The 22,199-nt window shown below is 39.9% G+C and overlaps 1 long non-coding RNA gene across 1 annotated transcript; it reads left to right on the top strand.

The window, feature by feature from the left end:
- The first annotated feature begins 7,904 nt into the window (after positions 1-7,904).
- On the top strand, positions 7,905-21,274 carry LOC310641472. The gene is made up of 3 exons (XR_014492736.1): positions 7,905-8,222; positions 17,317-17,419; positions 21,252-21,274. It is a non-coding gene; the product is annotated as an uncharacterized lncRNA (long non-coding RNA).
- Positions 21,275-22,199: the final 925 nt, after the last annotated feature.

Here is a 22,199-nt window from a genome sequence, read left to right as displayed (position 1 = left end):
AGAATTCCTGAGTCAGCATGGCTGGTTCAGGAATTCTGGGTGTTGAAGTCCACAAGTCACAAAAGAGCCAGGGTTGCCTACCCTTGGACTAGACGAAGACCAAGACCCATTCCAATCCTATTATTTTATGTTCTAAGAATCACTGAAGTTGTTATGCTAGTAGCATGGTTGTTAAGTAAATCTGCTTCCCCACTGACTTTGTCAGAAGGTCACAAAAAAAAATCACATCACACACACACACACACACACGCACACACACACACACACACACACACGGACACTGCAGCTATCATAAATACAACCAGTTGCCAAGTGTGTGAATGTTGATCACATGGGGATGCTGTATCAGTTGTAAGTGTGAAAAATGGCCATAAGCCACTTTTTCAGTGCTGTTGTAACTTTGTCTCTAAACAAACAGTTGTAAGTTGAAGACTATCTGTATTAACTATCCTGAGTTTTCATTTGCATATAAACATTCCTTCCGTCTTATCACCTAAGTCATGAATAAGTAGGTAATGATTACAATTTTTGAAGAGAAATGGCCTCAGAACCACCCAACTTCACACGTCGTTCCATTTTGATACAGGAACATTAATAAGCATTATGGAACACAAGGCTTTCAAGCTAGCTTTGGCTCCACCAGCTGGTCAGGTGTAATGGTGTATAGAGTTAACCATAAGCATAAAAGGTAAAGGTTCCCCCGCACATGCGTGCTAGTCGTTTCCGACTCTAGGGGCCGGTGCTCATCTCCGTTTCAAAGCCGAAGAGCCAACGCTCGTCCGAGGACGTCTCCGTGGTCATGTGGCCGGCATGACTAGACGCCAAAGGCACAGTTTAAGAGGATTTACAAAAAAGATTACACAATCCTGAGGAAGAGGAAAGTGAGAGACAGAAATACAAAATAAACCTGCCTTGATTTTGCTTGGTGTAAGATGGAGTGGAGAGAAACTGCAAAACGCTTCTAAGATTGATGTCAGCCCTTCGAAGTAGGCCAGTCAGCAATTTTAAGAATGTTCTTTGCTTTAATAAATTAGAAAAACAGAATCTTGAAATCCTGCTCTAAATGAACACAACATTCAAAAATACAGGTAGTCCTTGACTTACAAAAGTTAATTTAGTGACTGTTCAAAGTTACAACAGTACTAAAAAAAAGGGACTTATGACCATTTTTCACACTTAACGACAGTTGCAGCACACACCCCCATGGTTCATATTTATGATGGTTGCAGAGGCTTGGGCTCATGTCATCAGCTTTTGCCACCTTCTGACAAGTACAACAAGGCTGACACTCTTAAATAGACCATCGTTATAGGCAGTCATCCAAATGCTATTGTCAGAATTAGCACATCCAGTGACAACTGTGGCTCAAAAACAGTTAATTGGGGCCCTGATGGGGGTGTGGTTAATGGATTGAGATAAAGACTCCATCTCCATCCTGACTGCATCTGGCTCCCTTCTTTGCCATCTTTGTTAATTTTAAGTAATTTTATTACTATTCATTATTTTAATCTTTTACCTTGTTATTTTACTTGTTTTAAGCCACCTAGAGTTGCCTCTTGGTGAGATGGGCAGCATATAAATTTAAGAGAGAGAGGAATAAATTAAGAGATTTAAACCGACATCAAGACGAGCTTCTAAGGCAAACACCAATTTTCCAGGAAGTATTGAATGAAAGGCAAATAAATCATAACTGTCACTTACAGCCAAATTAGATCGCTCTGCAGATTCAAAATAACAGAGGAAATGGAGGAAAATGGGGATGCAGAAGCACAGCCATTCCCTCTCTCTGTCAGCTTCCATGCTGTGAAAAGCAGTTGATTGATTTGCAGAGGGTTGAATGGCTTCCATCCAGGAGAGATTCCAAAATAAATTCTCCCAGTATTTGAACATTCTACTATCAGCAACATGTGGTTTAAAATGAAGCTTTGAGATCTTTCCATTACATGTATTTCACAGAGAGAGAGTTAGTTCATTAATAACTCATCTTGGCGTAAGAGTGCACTTACCTTAAAATTTCATTGTAACAATCTGAAAGTAGGTAACTCCGAGGACATTTACCACCACTGCCTTGGAGAAGAGACAGCTTGCACTTTCTTATAGCAGGGGTCTTCAAACTTGGCTCTTTTATGACTTGTGGACTTCAACTCCCAAAATTCCTCAGCCAGGCTGGCTGAGGAATTCTGGGAGTTGAAGTCCACAAGTCATAAAAAGGCCAAGTTTGAAGACTCCTGTCTTATAGCAAGTCACTTGACTGAAGAAGACTTAGAAGCAAACCCGATTAACTCTTTCTGCACTCTGCCAGAGCTTGAAGAAGTGCCATTATAAAAAAAATGGTAGATGTTTGGAATAAATTATTAGCAATAACATGTGAAACCGCTAAATCTTTAACAGAGTTAGTCACCCCAAGAAAAGAAAATAGTACCTACTGTACCTTGAAAAACCACCTGCCGGTTCACCTCCTTGTTTAATTTAGAATATAGACATGTATTTTTATTTTTTTTATTTTAATTCCACTTATATCCCGCCCTTCTCCGAAGACTCAGGGCGGCTTACAAGCTTAGCAGTAGCAGTAGCCTTCATTCTATGTATATGCCTGCTTATTAGGGCTTTCACACACACACACACAAAGCGGCATTATTACAAAGTCAGCTTATTGCCCCCAACAATCTGGGTCCTCATTTTACCTACCTCGGAAGGATGGAAGGCTGAGTCAACCTTGAGCCTGGTGGGATGCGAACCTGCACTAATTGCAGGCAGCTGGTGTAAAAGAACTATAAAGGATCCTTAAAAGTAGATTCTACTATATTCCCCCTTCTTCCTGATAAAATATTACACCACCCAGAAAACATTAGGAATGGAATCATAATTGAGGTTGGTAGACAAGAGGAAGCAAGATGCAGCCCAAACCTTTGTGAATTGTTCTCTAAGGCTGGCTGTAAAGAGAGAAAGCATAACAAGGACACCTTTACTTCAAAGCTTCTAAAAATAGACCCAAGCTTCAAATCATCCAGTAGAGCTAGTTCACAAAGGAGTTGCAGATGTGTTCAGGAGAAAACCTGAAGCAGGAGAATCATCATCCTCTTGGAGAAAGTCATCCCTACTGGATGTTGATAATATTCTGAGCTATTAAGGAACATGAATTGATAAATAGGAATGAGACAAGAGATTGATATGCAGGTTCTGAGGTTTTGCTGGTAAAAAATACAGGAAACCAGAAGTTGCCTTCAAGCTTTACGTTTTTCATTCAGCTGAACAAAAAAGACGAGCTCCTCTAAATCAGAGCAGCCCTGAAAGACAAGAAATCCTTGTATTTATTCTTTCTTGTTACATAAGCAAGCTATCCAGCAAAGCTGACATGCATATGATAAAGATTTCACCCAGTAGGTCTGGCATACTGTAGATAAGAGAGCAGAAGTAACAAACATGTTCCCTTCTGGGTGTTTCCCTATAGATATCTATCGTATGTTCTTGGGTGGGTTAGGACATTGGGTATTTTCCTTGCTGGCCTTTCATGACCCTGCATCCAGGACTATGCAAGAGCCCAAAGACAGTAGAGCCATCTGCACATTCACAATTGATATTTCCTATACTGTCCCCTAATTCCGGATCAACAAGATTATAAAAAAAGTGACCGGACCATTTGGGAAACCAAGAATCAATGTAAACAGTGAGTGTACAGTGAGCATCTGCTTAGAAAAGAGCCTATTTCAAATAGGTTATTTAACCTTGAGTTTATTTATTCAAATGGATGGCAAAGGAATCGATACAGAACTAAAAACGTGACAAATTTAACTGTTAAGGGAATTAGTGAAGAATACAAGAGTAATCAAGAGCATCGAATGTGGAAGGGCTACTTTTCTGTAGCATCAGTAGTGTGGACCTTGGGTTGAAATGAACATGAAACAAAGGCAAAAGAATGAAAGAAACTTGGAGGAAGGTAGAACAACTGCAGAGCAAACTGGAAGAGCAAACATGAGGCCTGTGTGAAAAATATTGGAAGATAAATTAATTATCCAACAGAGTGGATAAAAAGTAGAGAAAAGGACAAAATTGTAAGTTACAAAATGCACTGAACTGTTGTTGTTAGTTGTGAAGTTGTGTCCAACCCCTCACAACCCCATGGACAATGTTCCTCCAGGCCTTCCTGTCCTCTACCACCTTCTGGAGTCCATTTAAGCTCACGCCTACTGCTTCAGTGACTCCATCCAGCCACCTCATTCTCTGTCGTCCCCTTCTTCTATTGCCCTCCCAGCATTAGGCTCTTCTCCAGTGAGTCCTTCCTTCTCATTAGGTGGCTAAAGTATTTGAAGTGTGTGGAGTTACACTAATAGAAATTATAACAGAATTGGAAGGGACCTTGGAGGTCTTCTACACTACACCAACCATCTGGTCAGGCAGAAAACCCTATACCATTTCAGACAAATGGCTGTCCAGTCTCTTCTTACAAACTTCCAGTGTTGGAGCACCCACAACTTCTGTAGGCAAGCTATTCCACTGATTAATTGTCCTAACTGTCAGGAAAATTCTCCTTAGTTCTAGGTTGCTTTTCTCCTTGATTAGTTTCCATCCATTGCTTTTTGTCCTAAGCTTTGCTTATGTTGGAACCGTCTGAACTTAGTAAACGTGAACCTTTCACCATCAACAGAATCAAGGGTTTTTCTTTCCTAAGAATCCAAGTTGGGACACTCCTGACACCTCCAGTGATGGAGCACCCACAACTTCTGAAGGCAAGCCACTGGTTGTTCTCACTGTTAGGAAATTTGTCCTTAGTTCCAGGTTGCTTCTTTCCTTAATTGGTTTCCAACCATTGTTTCTTGACCTGCCTTCTGATGCTTTGGAAATTAGATGGACCCTGCCTTCTTTGTGGCAACCCCTCAAATATTGGAAGACTGCTATCATGTCAACCCTAGTCCTTCTTTTCACTAAACTAGACATACCCAATTCCTGCAAACATTCTTCATATGTTTAATCCTCCAGCCCCTAATTATTTTTGTTGTTCTTCTCTATACTCTTTCTAGAATCTCAACATCATTTTTATATTGTGGTCACCAAACTGGATTTAGTATTCCAAGTGTGGTCTTACCAAGGCATTACAAACTAGTACTAATACTTCATGTGATCTTGATTCTATCCCTCTGTTAATGCAGCCTAGGACTGTGTTGGCTCTTACTTAAGTGATTGTCCACTAGGACTCCAAGATCTCTCTCACAGTTACTACTATTGAGCCAGATACCATCTATACTACACCTGTGTATTTGGTTTTTCTTGCCTAAATGTACAACCTTACTTTTTTCACCGTTGAATTTCATTTTGTTAGCTGCTTGATAGAAGGATGACATGGAAGGGGCTGTGAATGAAGAAAAGTAAGGATGAGAGAAAGATTCTGTACAATGTAGAAATAAATGTAGAATACAATGTAGAAATAAAAAAAAATGTTTTAAAACCTGGTGAAGAAAAATAAACAAGGACTGTATAGCGGAATGAATAGATTTAAAAAAAAAGTCTTGAAATGGGATGAAACTGAAGTCAGGGAATTCCGAAAGCTGGAAGTGGAATTTCAGGCATATGTAGGGAAATGATAGCAATCTGTTGAAGAGTGAAGTTGAAATGAATGTTATAAAAAGCTGATGAAAAGCAAGTTCAAGAAAAAAACCTGATGAAAAGTAAAAGAAAGAATTGAAAATTGTAAGGCTGAAGGTATAGATGATGTAACAGAAAAAAGCAAAATATGGATGTGATTTGGGTTTTTTTATTCCAAGTGTCCTTCATATGCTTAAATAAGAATATTAAATAAGTCTTTTGAGGCTTTTTTGATAGTGTTGCCTGTTTCCAAGAAATGCGACTTCCTGTTAGCCAAACAATAGTCTATATCCAGGTATTCTAGTCTTTTTCCCCAAGGATCTTGCCATTACCCAAAATATATTTCTGGAAATGTGTCTGTTAGGGTTCAAATGTTCAGATTAAGATACCCAAAGCCACAAATTTAGATATCTATTCACAGAACTCTCTAAAAAGAATTGTTTTACTCTTGATTTTTCCTGTCTCTTACAGAATTCCTTTAGGACAAATATCTTTTGGGGGTTGTTTTAAAACATGTCAGCCACTTACCAAAATAAGTCCTAAGAACAGTGCTTTTTTTGTAAAAGAAAAAGGTGCCAGAACTCACACACGTCATACCACTCGCCTTGCCTACCCTACAAGGTTCCATCCAAAAAAGGTGCCAGAACTCCATTCTGAGTGTTCTATGACAAAAAAAGCCCTGCCTAAGAGATATACAGAATAAAAACTGGCAAAGTATAAAACATAAGTATGTGGTTAACAATAATACTTTTTAAAAATGTTCACGTAGTAAATATTGGTCAGATGAAGATAGCCCCTGAAGAATTAAAGTTTACTCTGGGATCTGGATTTATTAGTAGAAATTTAGAACACAGATTAATACAATTAAAGGGACCTTGGAGGTTTTCTAGTCCAACCCCCTGCTCAACAGGAAACCCTATACCACTCTAGACAAATCGCTGCCCAATCTCTTCTTAAACACCTCTAGCAATGGAGCACCCACAACATTTGAAGGCAAGTCATTCCATTGATCAATTCTTCTCACAGTCAGGAAAGTTCTAGGTTGCTTTTCTCCTTGATAAATTTCCATCCACTGCTTCTTGTCCTGCCCTCAGGGGCACTGGAGAGTAAGCTATTTTTACTGTAATATTTCCACCACTAAGAATGAATGCCATTTCACCGGCTTTGCTTAAAGACTAGCTTTCTACAATCCATTCTATCCATCAGGTCATAGACATTAAGGACTAGTATGTGATTTTAAAAAATTGAGTCTGAATAGATTTTTCCTCTTTGTTTTCCTTCACTCTCACTTTCATCTTCCAAATGCAAGTCTATATGCAAAGATGGGATTTTCTTTCTATATATTACATATAAAGCTAATTTGGAAGCCTTTTCCAGCTTCAATCAAACAATCCGTTCAATATTAATTCATTGTTTTAATTGGGGCATTAAAATGGCTTTTGTAGATGATTTACAAAACTTGAGCAGGTTTGCAGATGCATCGCAACAGAATGATCTCCGGAGAAGCAGAAATCTAAAACTCAACAACATTTAGAGAACAACATTTGCATTTAGAGAAACCTGGGAGATGAGAAAGGAAACTGATTGCTTTTCAGCAGAATAAACCCTGCACAAGGAATTAAAGACATGCAAATGTTTTCTCTGTTTTCATCCCAACCTTGTTGTACCTTCTGCCTTCAGTCTGAAGCCCAGATCCAGGGAGAAAATCAGCTGGCTTTGGTCAAGCACTACAAAAGGCTGAAAACTCTCAAATCCTGTTGGTGCAAGTTGTCAGTTTGGCAGGTCTCTGGTGCTCTTGGCTTGAATCTCTTGGCTTCGTGCTGTTGTCCACTTTTGCAAAGCTTTCTGACATCTTGAAAAGATCAGCCCACTGTCTTCAGTTTATAATGTATTTCAAAAACCTGGTTCCTCAACTGCACAAAAGTAAAGCTTAGCTTTCAAAAACAGAAAGTAGGGATTTGCATGTTTGCCTGAACAGACATCTGGGCTTTCTCCTTCTCCAGATTTGCTTTCTCTTAAAACTTTATTAGGGGCCTCTGTTTGACTGCCAGAGAAGACTTCAATTTCTGAGGAAGAGTTCTAAGCAGGTGACCACTTGCTGAGTTGATTCCAAATCCTTCTCTACATAAGACACAAGCCTACATTTGTGTTCTGTACCAGCCTGCTACCGGCCCTGCAGAAAAGGCAGGGACAACCCCTTTTACAAGAAGGCAAGAGGCTGGAATTACACCTGCCAAATTTATTGCTACAAAAACAAATAGAACAAGACACAAACCAAGAAACAGGAGCTTTTCAAGCGGTTGCCTTCAGCAAACCAGCCCTCCCACGCATTCCCCTTTTATACAGTTCAGGGCGTGGCTTCTCTCTGCCTCCTTCCGAGGAGCCCCATTGCCTTCCTCTGTTTACTCCTGATTGACTGCCTCCTGCGTCGGGCGTCCTTGAACAGGGCCAGCTGTGGGTCATCTTCATCCACGCTGTCAGGCTCACACAGCTGGGTCTGCGTCGTGACCAGATGAGAGGGGCCTGGCTGAGGACTCTCATCAAGCTCTTCAACACCCCCCTCCTCCTCCTCCTCTGAATCGTCCGACCCAACTGCCAAACCCACAGGCTGACCCTGAATCACAACACTTTGTCTCCATAGTGTGAGTATCTTTGTATCTATTAAAAAGCCACTCTACCCTTCTATCTCACTAAGGAAACTTCACACCTTTCTTCTGGAGTTCAAGTTAGCAATATCACCACAACTTACGTGTAATTGTTTGTTTAGAATTTGGATTTTGCAGTATGCGATAATAAGAATTGAGCACCCCATAAGTTCTCTTAGAAATGGAATGTAAATCCGGATTTGTGATTGGGGGTAATCAATGGTCAAGGAACAAGGCAACTCAAAGATTCTGAGAGATTTGCAGCATGTCCTTCATGTTAAAGCTTTATTTTCAAGTTAACTTTCCCAGATGTGGTAGGAGAAATCAGGTGGTTTGCTAAGATAACCATGAGTAAATTTGAAGAAGTCTGGAGACTTTTGGAAGACTCTACAAGTACAGATGGGACAATGCATTACCTTTGGCCACCTTGTAACAAAAAAAAGAACACCTCGTATATTTCTCTGAAATTCTTTTCTCCTTTGAAAGTTTTTCAAAATAAATTTTGCTTTCATCAAGTGAATGATGCATAATAGCTCCCAGGAAGCTGGAAAGGTAAAGTTTAACACATGTATCTTTCTGTTTGGGCAACAGCAGATTTTTTTTAAAAAATTCCCAATTGCTAACCAGATTTAGCTTTTCCAATTCTGCCAAAATCAGCCAGAGAATGTCAGCTAACTCTATCCAAATACATACACAATTGCCCTATATATATATATATATATATATATATATATATATATATATATATATATATATATATAGTTCCAACTGTAGTTTCTCATGCTAAACCCAAAACTGTAAGAATAACTTGAGGAACAGAGGGAAGAGCTGTAACCAAGACAAACAATCAGATAAAAGAAATTTGAGTCCTAAGCAGAAATATAATTAATATAATTATATTATAATTTGAGAAAATGTATCAGATTTCTTAAAGAGAATAGAATAGAATAGAATAGAATAGAATAGAATAGAATAGAATAGAATAGAATAGAATAGAATAGAATAGAATAGAATAGAATAGAATAGAATAGAACTGGAAGGGACCTTGGAGGTCTTCTAGTCCAGCCCCCTGCTCAGGGAGAAGGAAGACTCATTTAGACTTCCAAGATTCTGTTACCGATACTAATTTTTGTTTGTTTGGGTGTTTTTATCCTTTTGTGTCAGTATTTACTCCTGGTGACTGCCTAAGCAAGTCCCTACAATTTTCTTGGCAAGATTTCAGAAGTGGTTTGCCATTTCCTCCTTCTGAGAATGAATGGCCCAAAGTTCCCGAGATGATTTGGTGCCTAAAGCAGGACTAGACTCGTTGTCTCCTGGTTTCTAGTCTAGTTCTTTAGCCACTACATGAAATTGGATCTTAATGTAACTGTACAATAAAACTAGTAGGGGCATTCATAATTTTGGTTTCCTAGTCAGGTCCACCTGGAAGGGTTGAGAAATGCCAGTAGCATTGCAGAAGGTCAAGGGAGCAATTGATGAAAGCAGCTGTGTGCCATTTTGACGAAAGCTCTGTTCCCTTTGTACTTGAGATGTGGTGATGAGGTCACGTATGAATCGAGCAAAGTTTGTACACTGGATCTTACAGGTGCTTTTGTCCCACATTGTAAATCAGGGCTTCCTGATTCTCTGAATTTGATTGGGAAGGTGCAGTGGAGAGATGGGGGGGAACGTGCAGAGGAAGAATCTTAGTGAGACAAGAATATATTGTCAATGGGTTTTTTATCTTAGAAAAAAGGATGATTTAGTAGAGTCTAATGGCGAGAATCCAGATACGTTGGAAGAGAGCATGTTTTCAGATAACTGGATAGTAGAATTGGTGACCACAGCTATGCAATGTTTCAGTTTTGAAGACAAAAAGAAGCACATGACCACTCATGTAACACCCAATCTGCAGCTTCTTAAAGCAGCTGCATCTTTTCCTGGCATCATGCAGTTATCTTCCACGGCTATGCATAATCTCAGATAAATATCACTTTGGTTTAAGGGGGTGCAGACAGGTGCTACAGGAGCACATTTGTATGCTCGAAGGCTTTTTTTTTTTTGCCTTTAAATCTGAAATGGAGCATAGCTCTGTTGACTATCCCAAGTAGTGAGAGTTATGGATAGACTTTAAAAGGGGAAGAATGGACTAGCTAGCACATTGGGGAAAAGGGAAAAGTTGAGATGATAAGTGGATGCGGAGTGGGTAGGTTTAGAAATTTAGGAATTGGGCCTTTGAATTTTTGGGGTGTAAATTGGCCCAGGTGATAGCCGATTTGAGATTATGGAGCAGGCTGTAGGACAGACACTAAATGACTGACGGAAAAGAAGGGAAAGGAAATCTTAACTAGTGGTAGGTTGCCATTGCAAAGTATAACTGAAGCCTGAAAGATGTTCCCCAGCTATTGTTCCTGAGCATGTTGGTGCTATCAGATAAGTGGACTCGCAGTAGTTGTGTCAGCAACATTGTATCATGAGTCACAGCTGCTGGAAGCTCCTGGAGAAAAACGTGGCACTACCATTTGAAGCAGAGTGGCCAACATGTCTGAATCAAAGCTAGAAGATGAGTCAGGATGGAGATTTATGAAGGCATGAGTCCTTGGACAAGGTCCTCCACTGAAGACACAATTCCCTCAATCAAAGGAATGAGAAAGTCAGCAAAAGACACTGTAATCACCAGAACTATGGCAGTAGTCTTTGTTAGCAGACATTGGGATAGCAAAATTGATTTCAGGTTTTCTTCCCCAGGATCTACAGAGGGTAAGGGGAGAACTGTAGTTGGAGGCAGCTGATACCTTCCAGGAAAGAATATGGAAGTGGGTCTCCTTGAATTGACTGAGCACCCTCCATATCTCAGGGATTATAATACTGTTTGCATATTCTGGAACTTGTTATCTAGAAAAGGCTGAATTCATTAGAGCTAGATTGTAATCCATTAAACTACACAATGCTTGTTCTTGGTCCTTATTAGTCGTCATTATGAGGACCAGTCATAAGTCACTTTTTTCAATGATGTTTTAAATTTGAAATGTCACTACATGAATAGTTATAAGTCAAGGACTACCTGTAATCCATGCAGGGATTTTTGGCAAGATTTTCAGAGGTAATTTGCCCTTACATTTTTTTTTAACCTAAGCCTAGGAGAGGGGGACTGGCTCAAGATCACCCAACTGGCTTCGTGCATAAAGTGAGGCAAGAACTCACAATCTCCCAGTTTCTTGCCTGGAACCTTAGCCACTGCACCAAGCCAGCTCTTTAAATATGTTAAATATTTTTAAAATGTATGTTGTTGTTGTTGTTGTTAGCTGCGAAGTTGTGTCCAATCCATCGCGACCCTATGGACAACGTTCCTCCAGGCCTTCCTGTCCTCTACCATCTTCTGGAGTCCATTTAAGCTCACACCTACTGCTTCAGTGACTCCATCCAGCCACCTCATTCTCTGTCGTCCCCTTCTTCTCTTGCCCTCAACCTTTCCCAGCATTAGGCTCTTCTCCAGTGAGTCCTTCCTTCTCATTAGGTGGCCAAAGTATTTAAGTTTTAGCTTCAGGATCTGGCCTTCTAAAGAGCAGTCAGGGTTGATCTCCTCTAGGACTGACCAGTTTGATCACCTTGCAGTCTAAGGGACTTGCAGGAGTCTTCTCCAGCACCATAGTTCAAAGGCCTCAATTCTTTGGCGCTCAGCCTTTCTTATGGTCCAACTTTCACAGCCATACATTGCAATTGGGAAGACCATAGCTTATTACCATTATGTTAATTTATTTTCAGGAGGGCCAAATACAAAGATTCTTGTTATTAATTTATTATCGACAGTTATTATAATGTTTATAAATATCTCAGCCTCATCTTCTAAATAGTGTCCAGGCCTTCACACCCGAACAGATTACCTTCAAATTTTACCTTCTGGCAAAGCCCAATGTGTTTACAGGTGAACTGCAAATGAAATTGAGCCAACTTATAGTTTATATTTAGCTTATTGTTTGGAAATGTGAAATGAACAACTTCAAACTTTTCATCAGTGAAGCTTTAATCTGTAACCAGGCAAAACCCAGACATATTGGCTGAGTTTTTTGATTAAGACTTGCTTGAAATGCAAAATGTAAAGATATGTTTGGAGGGGGGAAGATCTTCAGAACTGAAAACTATAAAAAATATGGCAAAGATTTCTCCGTTAATCCATGTCTCTATATTTCATGTAGTGAATTATAGTCAACTTTATTTATCCCATATGACTGTATATGTTTGATCGGCTTTACTGACTTTTGCATTATTAGATGCATTAGATTTCAAGTTTCTTAATCCCCATCAAAAGGCCATGCTGGTTAGGAATTATGAGCTATGGAATGCTGCGCATTGGAAAGAAATAGAGAAAGCTAATTTAAGACACCAGATCCTGAGCACATATACAATTTATGCTTAGAAGTATAAATAGATACATTTCATTTATTCTTTAGAAGGATATCCATCCATTTTACAATGCAAGAATTTTGTCCACAGTCTCATCTATTGTGGTGCAAGGAATATTGTTATGGATCCAGGAGTTTGTAGTGCGAGAATCAGAAAGTTGAATTAATAAGATCTTGGTCAGATTCAGCAACAAGTTTATATTTTTGTTAGAAGAACAAGAGATCATACTTCAATTTTAATCATATAAGCACTCCAGTTTGAACTTGGCATCATTAACACTTGCCTATCAGTAATAATGGGTAGAAGTGTGATAAATGGGTAAAATATTGTTAAATATAAATACTACTCCCGTTATTATTGTATAGTGATGGCACAATTAAAAACATCATGTTTTTCTAACACCTCTTTTGTAAAATATGGTTCTGACCACAGTTCAGTCCTTTGGGGTTCAGGTTTTTATCTGGATGAGTTGCAGAGCCGTTGGGTTTAAATTTGGAGGCAGTAGGGCTCCTTCTGGGGTTATATAACAAAACTATTGGCCTAGTTTTGAGGTAATTGCAGATACCACCAACATGATATAGGCTCTTTCAATCTCTTTGAAAGCTACTTACCCACCTAGCTCCCACTTCACCAGTCTGTCAATGATCTTCCTACAATTGGAACTGACAACTGCACTCTTGCTTGGGGTAGAACAGGCATGTCAAACTGCCTGCCCCCGGGCTGGATGCGTCACATCAAAACTGCGTCCACCCCATTGCTGGCAATGGGGAAAAAGTCATGATCTGTCACGCGACATCATGTGACGTTGTGAGTTTGACATGCCTGGGGTAGAATAACTATTTTTTTAATAAATTGTGTTTTTTTTCTCTAAGTGCTCTGGAGATGCTGTGAAATAAGAGTGTGCCATTTTTTTTCCTCAGCTTGGCTGAGCAAGGAGTTAGCACAATTAATTACTGCCTTCTAGAGACCTACTTATAAAGCCTCAATTTATAAAAGGGAAACGTTTAACATTTTGGAACAATGCCTGCTTTAATTGTGCTGTCACACTGCCTCACAATACAAATGCACTTAAACTCCTTTTGAGAATATGCCAGAGTTATAGGGCAGGGTATAACTATTATAAAATAAATCAATAAACAAATAATCCCACCATCTGTCCAAAAGACTAAGATTGGGCAAAAAAGGTTGTAAAAACAAGTGTGGTCACTTGATGACCATTCTGTATAAAGACAATTTTTTGGGTCTACGTATATAGTCCTGGATTTCCATAAGTTCTTCCCATTCCAAGTATTAACCAGAGCTGCCCCTGATTAGTCACAAGAAGAGGTCCAATCATCAACCTGCTGCCATTTGGGACTGTTCCATCAGTGTCTGCAATGTGTGGTCAAACAAGTCAAGATGGCAGCTGCTGCTGATGATGAAGATGTTACGCATCCAGTTGTGTCCAACTCTTGGTGATTATGTGGGCCAGGTCTCTCTACATCTCCCAATTTTCCATTTGTTCTTTGAGTTTTTCCTATGCTCTAGTATGTGTCAGCTTTGATTATGTCCAGCCATAGTGTTCTTTGGCGGCCTGGTTTCTTTTTACCACTAAGTATTCCAAACACAATTGCTTTCTCCAGTGAATTATCCCACATGACATGGCCAAAGTAAGTGAGATGCAATTTCGTGATTTTTGCCTTCTAGTGATATGTCTGGTGTTATGCACTCCAAGGCTTGATTGTTAGTCATCTTTGCTGTCCAAGGAATACACAGCCTCCTCCAACACCAAAGCTCAAGCAAGTCAATTTTCTTCTTGTCTTTTTTAAGGTCCAACTTTCACAACCATAGGTAGTCCACATAATAGAATGGACTAACTTACATTTGGTTGCCAGGCTGATGTCCATGTTTTTCCATATTCAGCTCATGTTCATCACTGCAGTGTGACCCAGTGCAACCTGACATTTTATTTTGGTGCTGCATTCACCACGTTGAGCTATCTGTGGTCCTAGGACAGTGAATTTTTCCCATGCATTCCATCTCTTCACCGTCAATTTCTATTTTGATATTTCCATTCCTTGCAGTGATCATGAGCCTGGTAGATGTCAGCTACAATGGTGCAGTTGAAGCTCTACTTGTTTTTTATCTGCTGCTAGCTTGACATTTTTCACCTATGTAATGTATTGGGCTTGCTTTGTTAAGGGAACACCACGTTGTAATTGCTGGAAGGCTGTTTGAGCAGGGAAACTAGCTAACAGCTCCCAGCTCCTCAGACAAACCGTCTCCAGCGCTGCTATTGGTTGTCCCTAGGGCAGCAATAGGTTGCTTCAAACCTATTGGCTGCCACCTAGGGGCCAGGGTATAAATTGCTGCATCTGCAGTCCTGTTCCCCAGTTCAGATCCTGCAAGCAATAAACCATGATCTTTGCTGAACTCACTCACCTCATCTTCATTCCTGTGCAATGAACCCAGTACACAACAACCTATATCCTGCAAATGTTCCAGGACTGCTGTATGATTATTTAATTATTTCAACATTTAAATAGGAACAAAAAGGAAGTCACAAGGCAGGTGCCAATTTCACCTGAGGAAACGGGGGGGGGGGGGAAATAACTGAAATAAAGTTTGATCTTCCAGAGCTGCAGAAGGGAGCTGGCTCAGTGAATGCAAGAGGTATTTCATGTACGGCAAGAATGGTTTTTCCTCTGATTTTGAAAAAAAAAGTTCTTTTAAGAAACCTGAATTAGAGCTTAGTGAGCTAAATATGGCAGATTCATATGAACCATTTCAGTAATGGTTGGTCAGAGTTGAAAATTGCCAGAATAGCATTATTTAGATTTAAAAACAAAACAAAACCTCTGAAATTCTCATATTTGCACACTATGGAGGATTCTGGGGAATAACCCACTTGGCCCCCCAAAACATTGCAAGTGAACAATACTTTTGGGAGATGCATTTGTTCACACTTAGGAAATCCTGCCAGATCTCCTCACAGCATAAACAAGTGTAGAACTTCTCATGGCTGGTTGGATTAAGCTGGTGTAATTAATGTTTTTCTTCCCTTGTTGTTGAATGATAACTCTTAGCATCTCTTTCCACTGAATGAAAGAATAGGTAAAGGTAAAGGTTCCCCCGCAGGGGGCGGTGCTCATCTCTGTTTCAAAGCCGAAGAGCCAGCACTTGTCCGAGGACGTCTCCGTGGTCATGTGGCTGGCATGACTAGATGCCAAAGGTGCACAGAACGCTGTTACCTTCCCACCGGAGTGGCCCCTATTTTTCTACTTGTCTTTTTACGTGCTTTCGAACTGCTAGGTTGGCAGAAGCTGGGACGAGTAACAGGCGCTCACTCTGCTACGCGGCACTCGGGATTCGACCCACCAAACTGCCGACCTTCTGATCAACAAGCTCAGTGTCCTAACCCACTGAGCCACCGCGTCCCTAGGAATGAAAGAATAAATACATTAATTATGTAGTTTATAACACTTGAAGATCCATGCAATATTTACTCCTCTTCCTCTTCATATGTAATAGCCAAATTGACGCTTTTCTGCTTCTAACCACGTATTTTTGTAGTGTTGAAAAAACTTTGTACTACACTGAAAATTGGATTGTGATTTATTTTGATGACATGTACACAAATTCCTAGGCTGCCCACTCTAAAGACTCTGGGCATTGTACAATAAAACACTGTTATTGCCCCATACATAAAACCATTAAAACTACTTTCAAAGGAGCTGCACTAGTGCTGGTTGTAATAATGGATATATTTATTTTATTTGAAAAGATTTACCTAGCTATTGTAGTATAACAATAGCGGTGAAAGAGAGAGAAAACTGGCTTTTTGTTTAATTGTTGTCTTCTGTACAAATATGTTGAAACATAGACTTTAGTGGTCTCCTAAAATTGTAATACTCAGGGACTGAGCATATTGCAGGGTTTGATTTTTTTGAATCTCCATATTCTTTTGAATCATCTTTAGTACATGGAATCTGGCAGACAACAGAAATGGATTCCTTGTGCCATTCTTTTTGTTAAGAGACTTGTTCTTCAACAATGGAAAAATAAATTTATGGCCCCAATGTTACATGTGACATGATCAACTTCCTTATACAATGAAATATTGGCCATTGTTTACAGATAATGTTACATAAAACTTTGCATATGAATATACCCTTATGAGAAGTATTTGTCTCTCTGTGTGTGTGTGTATGTGTGTGTGCTCTGTGTTTGTGTGTGTGTGTGGTTTTTTATTGTCTCTTTTTAGTTAAATAAAAGCCAAGTAGGGAGGGTTGTTTTTTTACTATGTCAATTGTGCCTGTACATGAATATCACAGCCTAGAACATTACAGATGCAATACAATATAAATATGAGTGAAATGGGACGACACTCTACATGAAATGAAATCTAACTTAAGGAAGAGAGGTTTTACAGCCAAGGCATGCCTTAGTGAGCATGGTGAGTCTTATGAAGAAAAATGGATGGCATCTTTACGAAGAAGAGTCAGATGTAAAGTATCCTTTGGAGAGAGGAAGATTGAAGGATTACTTTGGGATGTGTTTGCATGCCAGAGATTTTTCAGCCTGCTTGTTGTTGGTGGGGCGTTTGTGTCTCTCTCTGTGTGCATATATTAAATATGCAGCAAAAAAAGATGATCAATCTTATCTTTATTTTTTTTTCTATTTCCTTTTCTTGGCTCAAATATTCTTTCCTTCTTTCACCTCTTTCCAGGTTGCTGTGATTTTTGGAAGCTGCTTTACAATAACAGCACAAGTTGTACTGTTTGGGGACCTGGGAATTGAAATCTGCTGTTTCTCCACTGCTGACTGCAGAGGTAAATTCTTTGAAACAGACCCCCAGACATCATTTCTCAATAAAATAATGTATTCCTCTGGGTACCTGAGACAAAGAGCTCAGTTTATGAACATTCTGGCATTCCTAAAAATAAATATCCTGAAACCTTTAAAGGAAAGTTTGCTTCTCGTTTAGATTATGTATGTTCATAAAAGTTCAAGACAGAACTTATAGATATCCTCATGGTTAACAGTATAATGTAGGGATCCCCAACCCCCAGTTTGTGGACCGGTACCGGGCCGCGGCATGCCAACAACCGGTCCACACAAACAAGCAAAGCCCCATCCATGGAATGCAGGCAGCACACAAAACCACGGCTCTCCAGTCCACAGAAAAACTTTTCACAAAACTAGTCCCTGGTGCCCAAAAGGTTGGGGACCTCTGCTATAATGAATGCAACAGCACGTTGAAGACACTTTGTTTTGCTTTTTACCAGGAGACATCCTGGAATAGAGATGTCACAAATTGTCGTAAGTTTACTTTGATTTTGTTACCGTATTTTCTGGCATATACTGTAAGATGACTTTTTAACCCATGAAAATCTTCTCAAAAGTCAGGGGTCGTCTTATACGCTGGGTGCTGAAACTTTAGGGACAGGGCTGGCTGCAAAACCTGGAGTGGATCTCCCATTTGGTCTGCGCAGGGAAAGCGGGACCAGTCGGAGAAGAAGCTGCAGTTTGTGACTTTTTACAGGCTGGGGTCTGGGCGTCTTTCCTTCTAAAGTTGAAGAGCAGCTGCAGTCTATCCCAACTTGAAAGGCAGGTGGGGAATACAGCAGCCAGAGCAGCTGCTTAGCTCTAAGGACATATTTGACTCAGGAACTGGGCGGGCTGGCTGGAAAACCTGGAGCAGATCTCCCATTTGGTCTGCGCAGGGAAAGCTTTAGAGTGAATTAGGAAAAGTTTAATCCACTTGCACTGTTTTATGTTTACATGTTTGATGACAAACAGCCTTATGTTTATAAGTGACAGTTTTCCTACTAAGTACCTGCATGTCATAAGCATTTGAATTAAAATTACCATAATAAAATCAAATCTGATGTTTTTTAATTTTTATTTGGTGTGTGTTGGAAGAGGGGTAGTATTGTACGGCGAGTATAGCCCAAACCCTATAATTTAACAGGAAATGTAGGGGGTCGTCTTATACGCCCAGTCATCTTATACGCCGGAAAATACGGTAAATGGTTTCACTACAGAAGCATCATTCTTTGGGCAACCTAATCTTTACCAGCAAGACAAATACTTTTTTCTATATATAGCTATGGATTCAGAAAGTATCTTGCCAAAGTAGACAGCAAAATAATGTGGATTTTAAAAGATCCACCCATTCCCTTCACTTGACCTGACTTATGTCCAGAGATCTGGGAACTACTATTCAGTAACACTTGAAGGACCTTAGGTTCTCCATTCCTAGACCAAAAGAATCAAGCTTCAAATAGAAACAGAGCTAATGCTTGATGATTGGTGACCTCTGTGTCCCCTAAGCACGGGGGACTGATTTAGCTCCTATTCCAAAGGTGGGACAAATGATTGCTAGAGAAAATGCACAATTTAAACATGCCTTCTAACCCTAAGGATGCCTATGGAGAGATAAGAGAGAGAATACAAAGTAAATCATAACATAATTGTTTAACATTCAGTATTCAGTCATCTTCTCACTGAAAGAACACTCTACTTAAAGTAGCTACCAAGTTGCTGGCCCCGATTGTGGTCACTAAATGAGGACTACAGATAGATGATAGACCAATAGAGACAGACAGAGAGACAGACGGACAGACAGATAGACATGACAGATGATAGAATAGAATAGAATAGAATAGAATAGAATAGAATAGAATAGAATAGAATAGAATAGAATAGAATAGAATAGAATAGAATAGAATAGAATAGAATAGAATAGAATAGAATAGAATAGAATAGAGCTGGAAGGGACCTTGAAGGTCTTCTAGTCCAGCCCCCCACTCAAGCAGGGGAACCTATACCATCTCAGACAGGTAAATGTCTAGTCTCTTCTTAAAAATCTCTAGTGATGGAGCGCTCACAATTTCTGGTGGCAAGCTGTTCCACTGGTTGATTGTCCTCACTGTCAGGAAGTTTCTCCTTAATTCCAGGTTGCTTCTCTCTTTGATCACTTTCCAAACATTGTTTCTCGTCCTTCCCTCTGGTGCTCTGGTGAACAACCTGGTCCCCTCTGCCTTGTGGCAGCCCCTCAGATACTGGAACATAGATGAGAGATGATGAGAGATGAGAGACAGAGAGAGAGAGAGAGACAGAGACAGAGACAGAGACAGAGACAGACACACACACACACACACACACACACACACACACACACACAGAGAGAGAGAGAGAGAGAGAGAGAGAGAGAGAGAGAGAGAGAGAGAGAGAGAGAGAGAGAGAGAGAGAGAGAGAGAGAGAGAAAGAGACTGTTCAAAGTTACAACGGCACTGAAAAAAGTGACTTATGACTGTTTTTCATATTTATGACCATTGCTGCATCCCCATGGTCAAGTGATCAAAATGCAGACCCCTTGATAACTGATTCTTACTTATGATGGTTGCCGTGTCCCGGGATCATGTAATCACCTTTCACAACTTTCTGACAAGCAAAGTCAGTGGGGAAGCCAGATTCACTTCATAAGTTTAAGTTTATTGAATTTATATACCGCCCTTTTCCCGTAGGACTCAGGGTGGTTTACAAAGTATTTAAAAACATCAATACAATACAAGAGTTAAAAACAGTTAAAATAATTAAATTTGATCCCTGAGGGGAAAAAAAAACCTTTCAGCCTAGGCCGGAAAGCTCAAAGAGCCAGGTCTTCAGGTCCTGGCGGAACTAACTTCACTGCAGTGTATCACTTGACAATTGTGGGTCGTAAAATGGTCATAAAATGGGGCAAAACTCACTTGACAAATATCTGCCCTAGCAACAGAAACGTTAGGCTCAATTGGGGTCATAAGTTGAGGATTGCCTGTAAAATAGAATTATAGCTGTTGTCCGTCTTATAATTAGAATCACTTATTCAACAAACAAATGCAATCAGCTCTCAGCCCTCAGTGCATGGCTGGAAGGAAGCCAATGAGTAAACTGACTTTCAGAGTCATCACAAGCTGAACTGAAGCTACGTTTTTAGCTTTCATCCTGGCATCTGCTTTAATGCAATCTTCTGCAACCAAAGATATCCATGCATTGGCTTCATCAACACAGATGATCACATTAAAATAATTTTGTGGACGTGTTTGGTAACAGGAGGCCCAGCGCTGGATGAGCAGAGTCAGGAGTGCTTATCCTTTCCCATCAATTAAAGAGTCTAAATATCTCGAGAGATTATGTTCCTGCTTTGTTCCTGCGAGCTGAAAAACATTGTTTCCCTTATTTCAATCAGAATACAGCTGGAAGGGACCTTGGAGGTCTTCCAGTCCAGCCCCCTGCTCAAGTAGGAGACACTATACAATTTCAGACAAGTGGCTGTCCAGTCTCTTCTTAAAAACCTCCAGTGATGAAGCAGCCACAACATCTGATGGCAAGCTGTTCCACTGGTTTAATTGTCCGCACTGTTAGGCAGTTTCTCCATAGCAGGGGTCTCCAAGCCTAGTTACTTTAAGACTTGTGGACATAGTTGCTTCTCTCCTTGATTAGTTCCACCAATTGTTTCTTGTCCTGCCCACAGATGCTTTGGTAAATAAGTTGATCCCCCTCCTCTTTTTGCAGCCCCTCGAATATTGGAATACTGCTATCATATCCCCCCTAGTCCTTCTTTTCTCTAGACTAGCCAAATCCAAATCCTGCAACCATTCTTCATATGTTTTACAGGATTGCCTCTCCAGAATGGTACCAGCCCATCCCACATGCCAATAGGAAGGGGACATTCAGCACTCTTCAGTGAAATAATGCCATCTGTTGGGAACCAGGTGGCCTGCCTTTTCCATTGCAGTCCCTCTCATCTAGAACGATCTCCTCCTTGACATACAGATAGCCCCAGTTCTGCAAGCCTTTAGGAAAGCATTAGAAACCTGACTTTTTCCTCAGCCTCTTTTGACAGGACTGGAATCCTGTCAAAAGAATAGTACAACAGTGAGACCCTGAGCTCCGGATGGCGCCCGACCTTCGCTCCTTCCGTCGCGATCTAAAGACATTCTTATTTGAACAAGCCAGCCTGGCCTGATGGGGGATGGGGTTTTTTTATTGTTATTTTAATATTTGTATTTACTGTTTTTAGTTGGGCATATATTTAATCCCTTTTAACTTTTGTATCTCTGTATTTTTTATGCTTGCCCTGTTCACCGCCCTGAGTCCTCCAGGAGAAGGGCGGTATATAAATAAAATTATTATTATTATTATTATTATTATTATTATTATTATTATTATTATTATTATTATTATTATTATTATTATTATTATTTTGCATTGTGTTTTTTTGGTTTGGATTATTAGTTGTCTTCCTTTATCTTCTGGTTTATTGTAAGCCACCTGGTGAATCACAGCGTTTGAGCTGTGTGGCCATATAAGTGGAATGAATGAATGAATGAATGAATGAATGAATGAATGAATGAATAAATGAGTTGATGGGGACTTTGGAGGTCTTCTGCTCTTGCTGGATACTCTATATCATTTCAAAAAAATGGCCGTCCAATTTTTTTTCTTAAAAACTTCCAGTGATTGAGCACCCACAACTTCTGAAGGCAAGCCATTCTATTGGTTAATTGTTCTCACCATTAGAAAATGTCTCTTTGGCTCTACATTACTTCTTTCTTTGGCTAG

This window comes from Vipera ursinii (genome assembly GCF_947247035.1).
Source record: "Vipera ursinii genome assembly, chromosome: 5".
In the NCBI taxonomy this organism is placed as follows: Eukaryota; Metazoa; Chordata; class Lepidosauria; order Squamata; family Viperidae; genus Vipera; species Vipera ursinii.
Note: the sequence above shows the minus strand (reverse complement) of the source record. Positions and strands in the feature narration are given on the sequence as shown.